The following is a 12,776-nucleotide window of genomic DNA, read 5'->3' on the forward strand; positions in this document are numbered from 1 at the left end:
GAGATATTCAGGAATTCCTGGTAAAAATCAGGTTTAAAAAAAAAAAACAAGACAGGTTTGTCTGCAGGCTGGTTATAGGGTTTCTGTGACAAATCTGCTGAATGCAAAAGCTGGAAGAATGATAGGAATGTGCATTGTTTGTCCTGCACAATTCAGCTGGGGGAGCAGAGTTAATTGGGTTCTTCCTACGGTTTTACTGTGCTTGATAAAGTTAATTTTAGGCCTGATTCTGCCTTGTCTGGCTGCTCTGCTATCCTGTTGGACTGAGTGTGGGAGAAAGGGAAATGGGTCACATGCACAGAAACTGGTCTTGCAGACAAAACCTGGCGGGCAGCTTTGGTGACGCAGAGCTGAGGCTGCGATCTGTTTATCCGCTTGTTGTTCTGCTGGCTCGGCCCTGGGAGCAGGACTGGGAACTAACAGGACTCCTTCTGTCGTTAAAGAGGGCGCTGACAGGGAGCCTGTCTGCTGAGTCAGGAAATGCCAGGTTTGCATCACTGCTTCTTTGGAGTGCCTGTTGAGGGAGAGGATATTGACTCCTAATGCAATTTTGTGTACAGACACCTTCTTCATTTTTCAGTAGTAAATAGCAGATTGACAGTGCAGAATTTTTAATTTGGAACAATCTTCTTAATGTATGTAGTTAAATAAATCCAGGTGAGACTTTGAAATGGTTCAAAATAATAAAAGGGTATATGTGCATCCATGCTGGAGTTGAAATGCTTCTCATTACTACTGTTTGCAGAATTTGAGACACCAGTGTATTGATTTATTTATATTTTTTTTTTTTTTTTTTTTTAATAGCTAATAAGAAGACTGGAAAATTTAACAAGAAAATGTGTCTTGTGAAGTATGAAGTAGCAGTATAAAAGATTTCACAGAAAGCTTGCGTTTCCTTTTTTTGTAGTCTCTTGTTTGTTCAGATTATATGTTTGGGTATATATATAAAAGATAACATATATATGAAGTTATTTACTATATACATTTTCCATCTTGTATATTAAATAGGAGGCTTGAGAATTTCCCCTCTGGGTGCTGAGCTTATAGAAGTAAAATCTGAGGTCTTTCCAATGTTTTTCTATCTTCATGGTTCTGTCAAACTCTGGCCAGGGGGTTTTTCTTGCCCAACACTTCACTATAGCGGGTGGCCAGGAGTTTTCACGTTGTTCTTTGATAAGTGCTGGTCCTTCCGCAGCAGGCAAGGAAGGCAGTTACAGCTGCTTAGATAATTTTATTACAAATGGATCCAGGTGCAATAATGTATATGACTTGTAAGCTGTATAACAGCTTCATCCTAAACTCTGAATGTCATAGTGATACAGTGGGCAACTGAACCTCATTCTAGCACAGGGTCAATTCCAACCTTTTTGAAAAAAAACTAGCAGCTCAACACAAAAAAAACAGATATCCAGTGTTGCTTACGGAGGAGTCTTTCTTTTTAAGAATGGTGGGCAAGGATGTTTTTTTAACTTTGTTGGTTTAATTTCCATGCATGAGACTTAGTTTTAAAACATCCCTCCTCAGCTGTGAACTTTGTCATCTTTTCCTGTGAATGAAAGCAGAAACCAGTGGATTTCAAGAATTTGCCACATGCTAATGGAATAATGGTACCATCTAACTTTCCATGTCTGTGTACCTGACTGGAACATAGAATATGGTTTGGAGGTATGAAAGTCTACTTCCCCACAGAGCGATCTATAAAGATGTTGGACCACAGATTATGCTGATAATCTATAGCTGCTTCCAATGGATACCTTTTTGGAAACACTTTGAGAATAAAGGGAATTAAAATTTTCCTTATTCTCCTTGACAGATATTTATTTATAGTTCCCAGAAGCTTATCATCCAGAAGTAATATATTGTATATGTGGTACTGAATAAATACCAGGTACAGTACCAAGACTGGAGAGGACACTAAGATGAACATACTAGGTATTTTGGAATTGGACTGACCCACCTTCAGGACCTGTCCTCCCATTCATCAGGTGTCTGTGCCCAGGCATCTTTCTGGTCTCAGTCACTTCTTTGCTACTGGTTTTATAGTTAATGTGTTTCTGTGTGGGTAACTGGGAGCTCTTGCTGTTCTCTGTCAGACCTTCTTGCCCAACAATAGCAGTATGTATAAGAATTGCAGAATCAGAGTGTTCTGAGCTAGAAGGGAGCCATAAGGATCATTAAGTCCAACACCTAAGGGAATGGCTCGATTCCATGGCTCTGCTGTGCCCAGTGTACAGGCAGACTTGTGCAGTGTCAACCACAAGAGTCCTGCATCTCTGGGAGCAGCTCCATATGCTGGCTTGGGAAAGTTTGGCAGGGCAGAGAGGCTGGGCCCAGGAGTTAGAAAACTCTGAAAGAGCCCAGGCAAACATATAGGGAAATATTTTTTCAACATATAGGGAGTGTTTTTTCAACTTCCTTTTCACAGCTGTGTTTGTAAACTTGTCCAACCATATCAACCCTCCAGTTAAAGTAACTTCTGCTTATATAGACAATATTAGGAGTTACTGTGCCTTCTGACAAGCTTTGTCTTAAAGAGAAATTCTGTTGCATAAGAGAATTAATCTATTAAACTCACGTTTTTCCTTTAGAAATTCGTTATCAATTAGATATCTGAGCAGCATTTCTACTTCTGATTGTGTTCTTCCCAAAGGGAGAAACTGTGGAGAAAAAGGGAGGAAAATTGCTTTTGAAACTGAGAATAAACCCACTTTCTTCTCAGTCCTCTCTCCCTCTTTCTTTGATGTAGTGTAAAGCAGGTAGCAACAACCTGTCCTAATTCTGGTAGATCCATGAGCAAGTCAGTGGGTGTTCAGATGTGCTGCCGTGCTTTTGTTACTTTCCTTTTTTTGTTTGTTTGTTTGGGGTTTTTTTCCCTCATCCTCTTAGATTTAAATTATCTTAGGAGGTACCAGGCAAGACTTGGGATCCACTGGGGTGGAAGAGGGTGATGGTGAAGAGCATTTCACTTTCCACACTTGTATACTCTCTGAGTTTCAGACAGTCTATGTGGATAAGCCACTTAGAGTTTGGGGGGAACTGCATTTTCTGTTTTGTATAATTCTGAGCTATACCCAGTATCATAAGATATGCTGTGCTGAGTCAGGATAGTTCTCAGATCTCTGGCTTACTTGAGAGCCTTTTCCAATTGGAAGTTGGTTTCTTTGTCAGATACTCTTTTAAGCTGTGAGATGCTTAGGTCAAGGATTTTGTTGCTTGAGTATTTGGAGAAGACCATATGTGAAATATAGAAAGGTTTGCTATTGTACAACTCTCTCCTGAAAAGAGCTTTTTACTGGGGGATTAGGCTTGATGCACCAGTGGCTCTTAGTGAGCCCGTAAATGAACCTAAGCCTCTGCTGTGACACTGGCTGTTGTGAGTTGTAGGGATACACCTGCAGGTCCGCTTGCAGTTCCCACGTGCTTGATGGCACTTCTCAAACTTGATCTATTTCGAAGCAGACTTGGTCCTTGCTTCTGTGCTAAGCAAACAGGTGAGGAGCATTCTGGTGAGCCTTGGAAGTGGCCATTCTGTTCACAGTAACTTGTGTCTCCATGGTGTTTCTGTTCCCCTTAGAGAGAGTGGCTGCTTGGGTCCTGGGGGGCTCCTGAGCCCTTGTCTCCAGCCTTGAGCAGGCATCTCTGGCTTGCAGCGTTTGCAGACTGTAATGTCTTCACCAAGAGTAATCTCTTTTTTAGAGATCGATGGATACCCCAAAATCATGAAATATTTCTTCTCTCTAATTAGCACGGGGTTTAGCAGCATTTGCCATTCATCCAAGATTCCTGATGTGGGGAAGAAGGTGGGTAGATTTTACTCCTGTCAAGCCAGAGGTAATGGTTTTAGAGCTCAGGGGGTACAAGGAGTTCATAGATAAGTTGGGTCAGATCCTCTAGATATGGTGAATCAGTGTAGTCAGCTGGAGAAAGTGGCCTTGCTGGGGTTGTGAGCTGTGACTTAAAATAGGTAACAAGAGTGTGGTGGTTAGTTATGGCATCTAATACTGTCTCACTGTTCAGGAAGATGCCTGCTTCCCCATTTTCCTCCAACTCAGTACATTAATATTGTCTTAAATTAATTCTCAGCCAATCCAGTATTGTGCTATTCTCCTCTAAACATAAATTGAGGTGTGCAGGGCACACACAGAACTCCAGATAATCCTTGTTTGCTTTTGACTCTGGGCAACAACTTTGTTGAGTTAGGATGAATTGGTTCACCAGTATCTGGCCACCATCTGATGATGTGTCTGAGCCTTTTTAACAGTGTGTTCAGTCATGAACAAATGGGTTGTGTAACGTGTCACTGATCTGCAACCCTGTATCTCAGACTTCAGCTGTAGTTGGAGAGCTTTCTGTTTCTATGGCAGTGGGCAGCCTACTGCAGTCACTTAGCAGGTGCTGCTCTGTCCCCCTTTGTGTCATCATGAGAGATGCATTAAGAGCCGGCTGTTGTGTTAGGTACGTGGCCAGACATGTGGTGGGACACACCATGCAGAGTTTTCACATGTGGAGAATTCTTTATGGTCAGTGCTCTCCAGAATGTGGAGACCTGGTGGGTGTTGTGGTGTGAGCACCAGTCTGGTGCTCCCGTGGGATGGACCTTGCAGCAGATCAGTGGATAAGGATGTTTTGTTGATTGGGTATCTGCAGCTTCTGCTGGGAGTACTCTAGTCCCAATGGTGAGGTAAAGGGAGTAGACTCCATAAATCCCCTTTCTTTGAATTTTCTCCATTCAAATATCCTATCATTTGAGTTTCATAAGGCAAAAATGTGCTTGACCTGGATTTTGCTGTAGGCCAGAAGTGCACGTGTATAGTCAGCTACACAGCTCGGCTGCTGAAATTACAGTAACTTAGTCCTGTTTCTAAGCTCATAAATCCGTTTAGCCTAAATCAAAGTAGTGAACTCTCTAAATGATTTGTCTTATGAGGCTTCAGCTTTGTTGCTTCTTTCGTCAGAAATCAGCCTGGTTTTTGTGACACACTGACAGTCACATGTCACAGATGTAAATTCCAACATTTGGTACAGCTTTATTCCCCTGGCATCCTCTGAGCTTTGTGGTGTTGAGGAACAAGCCTAAGCTATCTGAGAGTAAACAAGTCTGCCTGAAATACGAACTGAAAGCATCTGAGTTAATTTTAATTTACTGTTGTGAGTTCCTGCGTAAATAAGCACTTGTTGTATATGTAAGGTAACTTCCATAGCCTATAATGTTGGCAATTTTAAGTTCTGTTTGCTGATGTGAATTTCTGTAATGGCCTGTGAAAAGTTATGTGACACAGGTAATCCGGAGAAAGCAAAATGTCAAATACCAAACACTCACTGAGTGATGTAACTGCTTTCTAATCTGATATGCAGCTTGCATATAGTGCATCTTAACACTGAGTTGTAGCAGCATAAATGGTCTTCTGAGATGCATCTTGTTAGGATTTAATGTCATAAAGCAATTCATAAGAAGAGTCTCCCTCTCTCCCTCTCTCCCTCTCTCCCTCTCTCCCTCTCTCCCTCTCTCCCTCTCTCCCTCTCTCCCTCTCTCCCTCTCTCCCTCTCTCCCTCTCTCCCTCTCTCCCTCTCTCCCTCTCTCCCTCTCTCCCTCTCTCCCCAAGGGTACAATTCCCCTTTCCTGGTTCTTGTAAATATGTGTATACGGTAAAATAAACAAGTTTGATAGGGGTACAGAATGCAAAAGTTGTATGTGTTAAACTGTATCCCAACTGTTTCAGTTTAGTAATTTCACTGTGTGTATAATACAACAGAGTAAAAAGTATGACTTCTGGCAAATTACTTATTTTCTACTTTCTCCACTGAGACCATTTTAAAACACTCTGCATTTCAGTATGCTTTTACTGTGCAAAGCAATAAGAACTGCATTAGAACTTTTTTCAGATAGGAGTAAAAAAACCAGCAAAGTCAGTTTTTCTTCACTAAACACCCATTCAAAGTGATAATAAGGTGTACAGGATGCTCAATTAAATTTTAGAGTCTACAGAATATGAAATTACAAACCTGAATGTATTTATTTTATTTATCCTAACTTATCTATTTTATTTATCTTTGGCTTTGCTGGGGACTTTCTGTGGTGAAGAGCTGCTCCAGAATAAAGCCATAGAGTGGTTCAGTAGAGGTGTTCAAGCATTATATAAGCTGTCAGTTTGTTTTCGCTCTTTCTGGATCTTTCTCCTTCATTAAGATTTCATTTCCATAAGCTGGTATAGGTATTGTAGGTCATTATCTGCATTGTGAGAGGTGCTTTTCCGTGAAGCAGGGAAGGCACAGTCTCAAATCATCTAAGGTTGAATAAGAAAACCCTTTGAGTACAATAGTGTTAGTAGTTCAGTAATGGTCTGTATTCCTACCTCTCATGCACACTCATTTAAATTAGCTTTGAGTTGAAGCTTGTGGATTTGTATATGGTTTCTCTGGTATCATAGTAGAGACTTTAGGGCTTCCTTAGCAAAACAAGGCAAGGAGGGGAAAAAAAGTAACCTGGGGGTTTTGTTTGGTTTGATTCCTTCTCCTCTCCAGAGAGATGGCTTTCTGGGGCTGGGTTTTTGTATGTGATGGTTACTGCACTCAGCTTGTTTATAATCTTGTCTGGGAGGATACTGTTGTCTTTTAATGAATGTCTCAGAAAAAAAAAAAAAACTGATTACTTAAAAGCACGGCTCTTTTAATAAGGAGATGTTTTCCCATGCATCACACTGCTTTCTAAAGATGTCTCTGAAGTTGAACACAATAAATTCAAATCTACAATGCTCTGTAACACAAGGACCTAACAAGATCTTGGGACTTCAGGAAACATCCTCTGGAGTTATGCCTGGAGTTGTCCTGAGTATTTGCAGGTTTGAGTATACTTGGTGTGCTGTTACTTGCATAGCGATAACTGATGGCAGCTTTCATTACAAAAAAGGTGATCTCCAAGGTGTGCTGTCCAATATATCTTCTGTCACATCCCCCCTCTCCACAGACATTCTTTTATCAATCTCGAAGCAAACATCTGAATAATAACTGGAAGGAGTTAGTCTTTAGGGCCTTTTTTTGTTTTGGAGTTTTTTGTGGATTTTTTGCTTACTTACTATGCAGCTGCTTCTCTCCTGATGATTTCAGGCTGCCCTGTGGTAGGTGTGAGTCTTGCAGATGGGAAGGTGTGCAGAAGCCCTAGCTTGAAGCCCTTGGAGAGAAGGCTGGCAGTGCACTGTGAGTGGCCTCTGTGGAGCAAACGGGACTGTGTATAGCCCCAAGCTTGGCATTGCTCTGGAGGCAGCTGAGGCTGTTTGAAGTGAAATCTCTGCTGACTTTGGTGACGTAGGAAAAGCACTGAGTTATGTAGTGAGGAAAGAAATCTGCAGCATAAAAACCCCCTGTGCCTCGAGGTTGTAACTGGAAGCACTTGTCAGTCCTGCTGCACAGATGTCGCTCTTGGACATCGGAGCTTCGCCCACACTTGCCTTCCTGCAGTCCCTGTGCACAGAAGGGAAGGGCCCAAGATGCTGTTCAGCTGTCCTGGTGTCTCTAACAGTGTGTTTTGCCCAGTGGTAGCTGCAGGCAGGGATGTGGGTGACAAAGCCACTCACCTGCCATGAGGTAGTGTGATTGAAGGAATGCTGAGATGGCAGCTACTGCATTGACCCGGGTGTTTCCAAAGAAAGCTGCGTTCATAAGGACACAGGCAGGAATAAGGAGACTTGGCAGTTGTTGTTTGGGTGCGTTGTGGGGTATTCATTATTCTTTATTCATCGTCACTGGGTGGTCAGTGTCGTGTGCTCCTGGCTTGTCCTCCCCTCTGTTTCAGGGATGAATGTTCTGGGCAAGGCAAACTTTGAGGGAGGGTTGATGGGCAAATAGTTTTCCTTCTGCAACAAATGAATTCACTGCAGGAAAGTGAAAAGGTGGAAGGTGGCTGTTGCTGTTCTGCTCTGTAGTTTAAATCTCTCTGCTTTGGTTCCTAATGTAAACAGAAAAGGGTGTCTGATCAGCTTTCAAGAAAAACTAAAAGCAGATTTGCCACATTTGAGTAAAGTAAAATTACAGAAAATAGGAAGTATCCTGTGATCTGTGACTTCATTGTATAATTTACAATTACTTGGACATGATCAATTCCTTAATTGAAAACTGACTGTGCAGCAAATCGTTGTTAAAAAGACCTCAATGACATTGCTGTGCCACTCAACAGAAAAAAATGGAAAATACTCCTCTACTCAAAGAGATTCATTCAGAGGAAGGGATTTCATCAGCAATTAGTCTCTTTATATGAATAGTTTGGTATTGATAGTTTCATTTCAGTAAACTATATTTTGACTTGTCTGCGGGCACAGCTGCCACTTCTCCTGTAGCAGAGCAGCTGGATGTGAAACCCTGAGTTTATGACCTGACATGTATACATAGTCAGATGTAGATAAATCTTGTCTAAACCTGTATCTGTATTTCCATCTAAGAATATCTGCATAAGCATAATAATACAGTTTGTAAAGCTCATTAAAAGTTTGGAGGCATTCACAAGTACTCAATTCTACATGTGTTAAACAATCAGTAAAGATTCCCAGTAGTGATCAAAAGAACTGAGAAAAACAATATTTCTATCTTTGTTTCTCTGTGGTTATAAAGATAGGAAGATAAAACCCATAAAGCCTACCTGTAATCTTAACTATCCAATCTTGTTTGAGGTGTGCCTTACTTGTGAAGTGGCTTTTTTATGTTGGCTGGAAGTTTATTGTTTTGGTTTTACTCTGCTGGAGAACTACAAGGAGTAGTTTTCATCACCCAGCTGGAGCCAGACTGTTGGGAGTTTTTTTCATGAAGTCACTTCTTCTTTGACTGTTGGTTAAGAAATGTGAGTTTTAAATAGGTGATAATATAAACAAAACAAGAACCCAAAGTTTAAATAATCCATTTTACTAAGGGAACTTCTTTCAGTTTTTATGGACCTCTGGTACTTTCTTGATGGTTCTCCAGAAAATCTTGCCAAAAGGAGATCTAATGAAACAGTACGGGCCTATATTCTCTATTTGTGGCAACATTGTTTTTGACTGCAGCTCTTCCAGTTTAGTTTTACTCCATATTTTTGAGGTGTGCAAGGCATTATTAAAAAAGAACAGCTGACAACAACAAAACCCCAAATTAAAAGGCAGATGTTTTCCACACATTTCATATTCATAATGCATTCAAAGAGCTGAATCACAGACCATAGGACTTGGCAGCGGAGGGAACCTGTGTTTTATGTGTTAGTGCTCTCTTTCCAGACTTCAGTGTTTCTTGGCAATGCCTACGTCAAATTTTCTCCTACAGTTCTTCTTTTGCTTTTGCTTTTTTTCCTTAAATCAGCCTTCTGGCTAGTTGTGTTGTACTGGAAGTTACTGTTGCTGCCATGGGTGGTCCTGAGGCATCCTTCCTTTCAAGAAAATACTCAGTGCGTAACTGTTTTATTGAATACTTTGCCTTTACATTTTGGGAATCTCCCTGTGCTGTCTTATGTCTCTGGATTTCTCCTGCAGGGATAAGCCTGTGCTCTGGAAGTGTGAACTAAAGATAATTGACTCTGGAAGTGGTGTACTTTTTCCTGTGAGCTGACTTTGCCCTTGTACTGAGAATGTTTACAATGATGAGAACTCATTCATGCTTCCTAAGCTTTGGCCAAATGTTTGACTTGTCATAATTTAACTGTGATATAAAGCAAACTGCTGAGGTATTTAATGCCAACATCAAGAAAGAGTTACCAAGAGCCAGTTTTCACAAATCCACTTTTAGTCATGGACTGGGATGAGTCACTTTATCTGATGCAATGAAAACAGAAAAGATGTTGAAGCACAGACGTGTGAGTTCATCTTCCCCTTTTCCTGTTCCAGAGGAAAAATTTTCCGATCTGGAGGAAATTTTTAAGCTGCATGCGGTGTAACTTATAACTTCATGAACATCCCAAACAGGAAGAATTCAGGACAGTGTTAGTATTGATCATGGAAAAATAGATCCTTAGGGTCCACTGAACTCTAAAGGGGTCTCCCTTCTGAGTTCATACAGTAGTATGAAGAAGGTGGGGTTGATGAAATAACCTGGTTCATCCACAGTTAAGTCTGCTTCTTTCCTTCACCACAGCATTGCAGTTTACATCAGCAGAGGAACTTGGGTTATAGGTAATGACCACAGGTGGTAGGATGTACTCATTCCAGGAGCACAAGGAATAGTAAACTTCATAACAAGTATTTGCTTGTCCACAGAAGCCTGCTATCATTGATGTGCAGAGTATTCAGGAGAAACCCGTCTGTTACCCCAGTCTTTTGAAAATGTTGGATACACAACATGGATACACATGGAGATAATTTTTTGAGAGTGATGAGAGCCTAAATGAGTTGTGGTTTGTTGGCTCATATTTTAAAAGCTTTTTATTAATGGAGTTTGGGTTTTTTTTAATTTGTTTATTAAATGACAAAAAGGGTCGAGCATTGTGAGTAGCACTGCACTGTGAATGGGCATCAGAAGATAAAGACAAAGGACCACTCAGTGTTTCTGAGTTGCTGCTTAATGATGGGCATGTGTTCGTGTTCACATAAGCATGAAATCCACCCATTCTGAGAGGGCTTCATTAAGGGCCCAGCATTTCATAAGCAAGGATCCACAGCCATGTTCAAGAGCTTTTTCTGTTCCAAAGTGCCCCTCCACTTAAAATCTCTTTAAAAAGAAAAGAAAAATCTTTTCCTGCTTCCTGCAGAGGTTTCAGTGCAAACCTGGACTACTTGTAGAAGGAACTGTCACAGATGTTTTCAGGTGTTTGATTCTCGAGTGGGCTGAGGAGTCTCTTGCAATGAGATTCTTTGTGTCACCACTTAAGGCTTGTGCAAGACCCTTGTGCCCCAGAGATTGCTGCCAAATTAATGTATCCTACCGCTATTCTAGAGTATTGCAAAGGCCTTCTACCAGTTTTCTCCTAAACTGCAAACTGTCTCAAACAGAGCAAGTTACTTTAAAAATTAGATTGGAAAGTCCTGTCCAAGCTTATCGATGTCCTTTGGAATCTTGATTGTTTCTGGTAAGTTTTTTTGAGCAAATTATGTGGGGTTGTTTGTCCAGTTGCTTACCAGCTCATCAGGGACCTAGACTTTCAGGGAAGACTTGTTTATGTTTAAACCCTTGAACCTAGAACAACAGACTTGTGAATAACCTGTCCACTGCAGACCTCCCAGGATGGCAAATACCTGGATTTTAGATTTTTTTGTTCGTTGGGTGCCACACATGATTTGATGAGGAAGCTCATTTGCTTCCTCTTGCTCTCTGCTTGCTGGGTTTTTGTTTTTAGAGCTTGCCTCAGAGTCACAGTAACTTCTTGTTCTTCCCCCTACTGAAAAACAAGCTCTTCAAAAAATTAGAATGTAAAGAAAAGCTTGGACTAAATTGGACTCACATTTTAAAACACAATTAAAATACCTTGCCATGTTCAGATTTCATGGATTTTAATTTTTTTTTTTTTAAGTGGGGCAGAGGTGTTTGCAAACTTTGGTTTGTAGTACTGGGTAGCTTCCTGAAAGAAACAGGAAGGGTTGAGGCAAACTAGCCGTGCTGCTTGTACTCCAGATACCAGTATTTCCAGCTCTTCTGCATTTGGAATTACTGGCAAACAGGTAGCATGGTTGTAATCTCAGGTTACCACAGGTCAAATGAAACAGGGTCATCATTCTCACAGATCATGCAGACAGAAATCAGACCCTGAGGTGTTTAATTGTGCTCTATGGCACTAAGAAACATCTGGGAAACAGCAGGCTGACTGACTGCAGCTTGGTCACTGGGAGGACTGCAGCACTGGTCATTTCTAGGCACATGAAGAGCAAGAAGGGGACAGGGAACAGCCAAACGTGAATTTACCAAGGGCAAATTGTTCCTGAGTATGAAAAAGTGACGGAGAGAAAAAGCTGTTGGCAGAGCAGAGGACCTTGTTTACTTTGATGGTATCATTTGACACTTTCATTAGCATCCCTGGAGCCAAACTGAATTCCCACTGGATAGATTGTTGGATAGACTGCTGTGTGTGGAAAAATGGGCTGAGCCAGCACTGAACTGCTAGAGAGTTTTTGGCAGTGTTCCTTGAGGTCCGATAGTGGTGCCAGTGTTTAATATTTTCATTGGTGATACAAATGATGGGTTGGAGTGCACCCTCAGCAAATCAAAGGGGACACCGAATTTGTGGAAGTAGTGGATTACAGGAGCTGCCATTCACAGGAACTTGAGAAAGTTGGAGTGGGCTAGCAGGAACCCAAGAAGTTTAACAAAAAGAAGGGCAGAAAACAGCTTCGCAGAGAAGACCTGGTGATCCTAATGGGCAGTAAGTGGACTAGAATTCAGCAGCAAGATCTTGTAGCCACAAAAGCAAACTGTAGGCAGGGCTGTGTGAGCAGGAGTGTAGACAGCAGTTTGAGGGAAGGGTTTTCCTGCTCTGAGCTTCTGACACTGAATACCCATACAGAGGGACTGTAGGGAGCACAGGCAAGGACCACTGAGGTGGTTGGGTCAGAGCACATGACATACCAGGAGAGGCTGTGAGAGCTCCTTGTTTCACCTGAGAAGGCTGAGGGGATGCTGCAGTTGACTCCAACTATCTGTAGCATAATTACAAAGAAGAGGGACCTAGACTCCTTTTAGAGTTGCACAGTGAAAGGATGGGCACAAGGTGATTGTCACAAGTTGCAGGTAGGGAAATTTGGGTTGAGCTTAAGGAAAAATACCCTCCATTGTGAGAGTGGTGAAACAGGTGCTGAAAGAAGTGCTGGATTCTCTATCCCTGGTGGGGTCCTGAG

At 41.6% G+C, this 12,776-nt stretch overlaps 1 protein-coding gene across 15 annotated transcripts in view; it reads left to right on the plus strand.

Moving 5' to 3' along the window:
* Positions 1-12,776, plus strand: part of BBX (BBX high mobility group box domain containing) — a 153,462-nt gene that overhangs the window by 52,499 nt on the left and 88,187 nt on the right. Inside the window, exon 1 of one of the 15 annotated variants that reach the window (XM_069022201.1) lies at positions 473-487. The exons of the other annotated variants lie outside the window; for them this stretch is intronic. The gene's annotated coding sequence lies outside the window, so the exon portion shown is untranslated. Of the gene's footprint in view, positions 1-472; positions 488-12,776 lie in introns of those variants that run through there. 15 annotated transcript variants of the gene reach the window in all.

The sequence above is a fragment of the Aphelocoma coerulescens genome, chromosome 1, assembly GCF_041296385.1.
Source record: "Aphelocoma coerulescens isolate FSJ_1873_10779 chromosome 1, UR_Acoe_1.0, whole genome shotgun sequence".
NCBI lineage: Eukaryota > Metazoa > Chordata > Aves > Passeriformes > Corvidae > Aphelocoma > Aphelocoma coerulescens.